Below are 7,050 nucleotides of genomic sequence, written 5' to 3'. Positions count from 1 at the left end.
GGCGGGTGTGTATGATGGTGGTACATGCCGGGTGTCTCAGAGAATTTGGTGCCATATTAACGAAGCCCTTTACCTCTGAATTATTGTTTGCTACAGTGCATGGAGTTATAATACAGCTGTGTTTTGTGGGCAGAATGTCAGTGCGTTCATGCTTGTTTTCACCTAAGCAGCCACATCATGGCTGTGCCTGGGCTCTGGGCTCCTGAGCGCTGTGTGTTTGTTCCATCCCTAAGGAGCCAGGGCAAGGATTTCGGACCAAGGACAGGGATGCAGGTTCCTGCACAGCCCTCCCCAGGCAGGCAGCGCTGCGCTGCCGGCACTGACCACGTCCTGAACTGCTTTTAATGCCGGTGGAACAAGCAATAGAATATAACAGTGTTTGCTGAAGATAGGGGATGAATGTTTACGACAGCGTTTACCTCACACACTGGCACAAGGAGGTAACCTGTGCATTCTGCATCCGTGCATCGTATACATACGTGTAAAGAGGGGAAAGCCTTAACAGCAGAGGAAGGAGTTTGTGGATGAGTAGGAAGTGGCGGGGGGCAGAGAGTGCTGCTGCAGTGCCAAGCATTACGCTGAACCAGACATTCTTGCAAAAATTGTGGACTGTGCATTTAACAGATTAGCTGAGGAAGTAGCACTGCATTGCAAAGTGCCTGCCCCTTCAAGTGGTAAGAGCCTTCTGCTTTCAGCTGCATGAGCCTTCTTCTCATTGGTACTTTAGAAAAATTAGTGCCCACTTTCCTCTCTACTATTAATGCAGGCTTGTCATCCAAATTTACCTTCTTTCCTATCTTCTCCTTTTTTCCTTTACCATACTAAAAAACGTTTATTATTCTAACAACTTTGGTTTTGTTTCTTTGCTTGCTTAAGAAAAAAAAATCAGACTTTGTAGCTGCACTGGTAGGATTTTAGCTGTAAGCCAAATAAATAAAAGGCAAAAATTACTGGCCAGAGAAATTAAAAGTTGTTGAGCTTTAGAGTAACTTTCCTCATGCAAAAATGCCAATGTTAGGAATTCCTGTGAAAAGAAACTTCAAATGGTTGGAAATGGAGGAGAAAGCGAAATAAAACTTGGTGATCCCACCATGAGGGATACTTTGTTATTGGGAGTAAGAAAGGTGTAAAGTATCTCTGATTCTTATGGAATTGTTTCTGATTACTATGTGCCTACAGCCACAGAAAATGAGCTCTTAGAGGATTTAATGAACACAGGGTCTCAGATTATTCTGACATAAAACTTCCACTAAAATAATCTCAGGTATTTATTCTAACATACTTTCTTTTCTACACTCATCTTTCAGAATAACATAACCTGAGAGGAATTTTGCCAAAGTTATTTCATAAGCTTTGAAAGAAACTCTTTATAATGTAAATTTAATCTCAGCAAAAGGTTCTGTTATCTGTTCATAGCCACCTGATAGCCAAGATGGTTTCCTCTGACAGTTTCCTGACCTCATAATTTTGAGAAGTAAATAATTGACAAAAATAATATTTAAAAGCTAAAAGTAAAGGGGAAAATTGTCCTTCGTGTTTTCAAAAATTATTTTAAATGCAAATGTGATTTTAATTCTAATAATCAGGACACTTTTCTCCCCCTATTGTGGAAGAAACCATACTACTAGTTTTGTGAACTCATGGGCCAAGACGGAGTTTCAAACATTGAACTTTTATACAGTTTGTTTATAGCCAGGATGTTTTTCTTTGTCAGGATCTGATCAAAGTAATTGAACACATAAAAACTAACTACTGAAGTTAATTAATTTTGCCAAAGTTTTTCTCCCATCAATACAAAAATATACTTTATAAAGAAATTAATTGTTGCACAATTTAGAAGATTAGAGAAAGAAGAGCAAAGTTAAGGCATCATTCAGAAATTAATGGAAGCAGCTAAAATTCTGGCACTGGCTTCAGCAAATCATGATTTGAATGAATTCAAAACAAATGTCATATCACAACATTGCAGTATTTTACCCTTACAATAATTTTACATATTAGTTTTATTACACACACAGAGAGCATCCTTGAGCACACTGAAGTTTTAGGAAATCCTTTTTTTCCAATTTGTTTCTTGATGCTCATAACTGTACTGCAAAGTTCTTGCATAAAGCTCCCCCATCATCTTATCCCCCAGACTAGTGGAACAGCATTGTGCTGTCCATCACATTGGCCAAAGCTGCCTTTCAGTGAAAATTAGTCAAACCAAACTCCAAATTTCTGAAAATCTTACATCTTGGGGTTTAGAAATACTTTAAAAATGCAAGCAAAATAGGTCAATGTATGCATACCTCAATATGGAGTTTAATTGGAACTTACTCATTTATTACACTTATTGAACATGTAACAGGTTACTAACATGTTCCTTCTCACTCACCATCAAAGTTTCAAATAGATTTAAAGCTATACTGTGTCCACTGCTTACATACAGATTCTACTAGTTGTTTTGCATAGTCCTTAGCATTAACACATTTTCAGCAAAAATCATATGAATACAGGACAAAGTAATGTCCAGATATGAAATACTGGACGCTAGTTACTTTTATATTTTCACTTGTTAGTGCCCAAGTAGTGTCATGGCAAAGTTTCCATGCTGCAGCTAGATACAGAAAATTAAAAACCATCAAGACTGATCAGATAAAAGCATAAATAAAGCGAACCTTTAAGCACCAAAATAGTACAAGTACTTTTATTAGTAAATTACTGAACATGGGAGTTAATAAAATTGTTTTGTTCTTGCAAAGCACCGGCAGTGTCAGTTTGGTTCTTGCACTGTGTGGTAAGTGATATAATAACAATGATTAAAAGGGGAGTGTAACGCTGAGATGAACAGTCATTTAGAATTACTGTAAAGGTTGCTAACATCAGTTTAGTATGAATCCTACAGCTGTAGTTAGTCATACACAAGCTTCAAATACTTTTGCACAGTTCATAGCACTAATATCATGTCAGAGATCCCACTGAAGTCACTTGGAGCATTATTGGAATAAGATGTTTTTCAGCAAGAGACAGTTTCTCAAGTAACAAGGAACGGTCCCGTTTAAAGAAGTGTCATGACAGAAGTTGTGAGTCTAGGTGCTGTTAAATTATTAGTTTATCCTTGTCTATGATACTATGAAACTGAATGTTTAGTGCAGATTGGCCTAGGCACTACAGTGTTTGTGTGAGCAGTGCTGAGGCTGCATGGACACAAGACCTGCACTCTACTCAAACGTTTCAGGGGTAGCAAGGAGGTGAGACTGCCTTTGAGTTTTTCATCGCCATGCAGCATTTCTGGGTGCTACCAGCTATCATACTGGGATACAAACTTGAAATAACGATTATTGTAATAAAAAGATTATAAAAGACACTGATCTAAAGTAGATTTGAACAGTTAAGAAAAAATTCCACTATCTTATTATTAATAACTTGATGGGGTGAAAAATATTATGGATACTGTTCCCGTACTTGCAAGTAACTAATGATTTGGATTAAGCCCTTTAACTAACTTCTGCTTTAGTGACAATACTACCTAATCATAACCTGCATACCAGAATTCATGTGTTCCAAAAAACCTCCAATGAACACACAAAGTGATGTTAGAAAGTCTTTCAGAGAGTTTGAATCCTTGAAAATCCGAGAAGTGAAACTTGTTCATAAAAAGCTACAGAAACTAACAACAGTATGTTTTGTTTAGGAAATGGATCAACCTTTTTAATGTACTACTATTTTTTCTATAATTCATATTATATGTCTTCTTTGTGGCCATACAAACCATGCTTTTGGGTCTTAACCTTAAACTGTTCCTAATTGGAGCTGATCTGAAAAAAAATCTTGCTGATTTGGATTGGGGTCACATTGGTTTGCTCTTTATTTACTCTGTTAGCATATGTTGAAAAATCCTGCAATGGGTGCACAAAAACTTGAAAGGGAAGAAGGCTCTGATAGGAATGAACAGATTAAGACAAATGTCTGATCAAAGGAAACTCATTCCAAGTCTCAGTCTCAGTACAGTTAATTTCTTATATGCTTAAGTGATGACCACCCCTTTCTCCAACAAGGAATTGAATTGTGAATTGAAAGTATGAATTATTAAGGGATTAGAAGAAGCATCAGACACAGGTGAGCAATAACAAATGCAGATGCTTATAAGAATGTTGATTTTAATATTCTGCCTCTTATGCCTGCTTAGAACATACCTGTACTGATCAGTACAGCATCTTGGAGAGATACAATCAAGTTACAAGGCAGAGGCAGCTTTCAGTTAAAAAAAAATTATTGACATAAGGATGTTAAAATTGAAGAGGTTGTGCTTTAAATTTTCATCCTTCATAGCCTGTCTAGTGTTGGACTTTTAAAATGGACATTTATTGCCAAATAAATTCCCTCTAAGACAGATGGTAAGATTTGATTGTCCATTTTCCCAGTTTTGACTACAGGGAAATCAACAGCCCATCCTATACCTAATGCTGAAAACCTCAGCAATTTTAGGAGTCTCCTTACATGATGGGCCAAGTTTTATCCTCTCAAGCAATCCCTGACCCACCTGAAGTCAGCCTGCTGCCAAGGGAAAAGGCAGGACCTCTACAGTATAAACTCCTACAGGTAGTTTTGTGTTCATAAGTAAGAACTGGGAACTAACCCAATGTTAAATTACAGCTCTGTAAGAATCTTCAAGAAGTGTTTCTTACACTGCATAATGCTTTTACTTTTTGCAGAAGACTCTCAACCTACATTCCAGCTAACTGATTTACAATACCTCTAAACAGGTTTTTGTTTCTTAATTTCTTCTATTTCATTCTGGATAGAAGATCAGCTTAAACTTCACACTCCATTTCAGCCACATAAACTGATATTAGGTGGCACATAGGTCTCATCCTGGCCCCCTGGAAATAAGGGAATTTCTCCATTCAATAACAGAGCTTGTTTTCTGTGAATGGAAGTTCTGAACAAGAACTGTGGTTCTTTGTGGCAGTAAAAGAGAAGAGACCTGTTTATTTATCTCTTTTTTAAAAAGACATGATAACTGATGATAGAAATAGACATCCAGACAACTTTATTGGAAGTAGAGCTATGCTTCTGGGCTCAAAAGTGGAGGATGTTTACTTAGTAGAAGATACTTCATTATATGATGAATAAAAAGAATGCAGAAAGTAACAGGAAAGAACTGTAAATAACAGAAAAAAGAGTCCATCACCATATTCAGGCAACTATAATTAATATTAGGTCAGAAAAGGCCTATTTCATGGAAAGAGACTAAAACCAAACTTGAGCACTAATGAAATAATGGATTATAATCACCCCAGAGTATGTATTCAAAGCCACAAAAATGGGTGAAGAGCTATTTAGTTGAAGGAGAGATGAGAAAGGAACAGCATAGAGTGTTCATTCTAAATTCACTTATTCTTTTTTTTAGACTTTAAACTCAAAATACACTCATTACATTTTGTTTGGTTTTGGGTTTTTTTTTTATAGGGGGTTGTGGCCCAAATTGTCATGATGCTAATAAAAAGCACACCATGGGAGTCTGAGTTCACCTAGTGTGTACATATATAGAGGTTTAATGTCTTTCTTGGCATTTTATTTAGGTGAGCTCCTAGCTAAGAAGGGATCCAGTGCACTAAGTAGGAGCTTTCTATTTGAAATGGGTCCAGTTTTCTCTTTGTGACAACCAGAGGTAACCTGCTGTTTTGATTCTCCCAGTTAAGAACAAATTTAGCCTTGCTTTAAGCCAGAAAGTGGAGAAAATGGCGTTTAATTTTATCTTTGGAAACAAGAAAATTACATTTCTTGCTTTTAAACTTGTCATATGAAGTGGTTAGAAATTCATTTCTATCAGAACGTGTAACCATCTCCTTCAATGTGAGAAATTTACAAAAAACTTTTCTGTTTGTTTTTTGGGTTTTTTTTCCAGCCATATAAAGCATGAGTGGGAAGAGGGAGATAGTGGGTACATATTTTTACAAGTCCCAGCACCTGCCAACTGGCTGAGACAAATTGAGGTAAAAGAGGGGTGAAGGTGGTAGGTTGAAGAAAGTTATTGAGAGAACAGTGAGGACTGTATCTAATGGGATTCTGTGATATCTGTACATTTGTGACAGGAAATTAACATGCAAGTCTTGTCGGACTGAATATTGTGTATTCAGTCTGACACACGGTGATATCTTCTTATTTATATAACTGAGTAATATTTTTAACAAACTCTTGTCAGAAAAAAAGGAGGCTTTGGTGCTGCTGAAAACCACCAGTGACTGCATAAGCAGAAGAGAAATGTAGCAAACACCTTCCTATGCAAATTACTACCTCAGCTGCATAATGCTTTTCATGTGATATCCTAAACAACATGGAAAAAGTTCATTACTTGTTTTCTTGTACATAAAAGGCATAGAGCACCCGATGACATGATCACTGGCTGCCTGAAAACTTATGAATGTGGTTTTCTGTCTAATCACCGAGGTAAAGCAGAGCCCAGGATTTATAGATTCAAAAAGAACATACGGCAAAGTCCATAAAACTCAGTGGTAACATTTTGCTACAGGAAATCTCTAGCTGCATGTTTCTGGAAGCAGAGCAGTTTCACCCAGGAAGCACAGTTATATTCTTGCCCTGACCTTTTGACCTTAGCTTTGGTTATTGGCATCAGCCAGATGCAAACCACATGGCACAACACATAGCTGATGTGACCCGGAGTAATCATTACATTATGATTACTGCAAAGTGATAGTAGGCAACAGAACTTCAGTAATTTATACAAGAATCTCAGTTCAACAAATTATTATCATTAAGGAAGAAAATCACTACTGTGTAAGTCAGATTTTCATATCTACAGGAATTTTTTCAGATCTAGTGGAAAGACATTTTCACACATATTCAGTTATGTCCAACACAATGTGTGGGCCTAGCTGTGAAATCTGGCCATTGTACATGACATTAAATATTACTCTAACAAGATAAGAACTTTCTGTTCACAGACAGATAGCAAGACATTAATGTAGCAGCATTTATATTAAACCTAAGCAAACATATACATTATGACCAGAAACAAAGCATTAATACACAGAAAAAAAAAAA

The 7,050-nt window shown here is 36.8% G+C and overlaps 1 protein-coding gene across 1 annotated transcript in view; it reads left to right on the top strand.

Moving 5' to 3' along the window:
* Positions 1-7,050, top strand: part of GABRG2 (gamma-aminobutyric acid (GABA) A receptor, gamma 2) — a 60,700-nt gene that overhangs the window by 954 nt on the left and 52,696 nt on the right. The window lies entirely within an intron of this gene.

The sequence above is a fragment of the Chaetura pelagica genome, unplaced genomic scaffold, assembly GCF_000747805.2.
Source record: "Chaetura pelagica isolate M959 unplaced genomic scaffold, ChaPel_1.0 scaffold356, whole genome shotgun sequence".
Lineage (NCBI taxonomy): Eukaryota > Metazoa > Chordata > Aves > Apodiformes > Apodidae > Chaetura > Chaetura pelagica.
The sequence above is the reverse complement of the archived record's forward strand: the minus strand, read 5'-3'. Positions and strand labels throughout refer to the sequence as shown.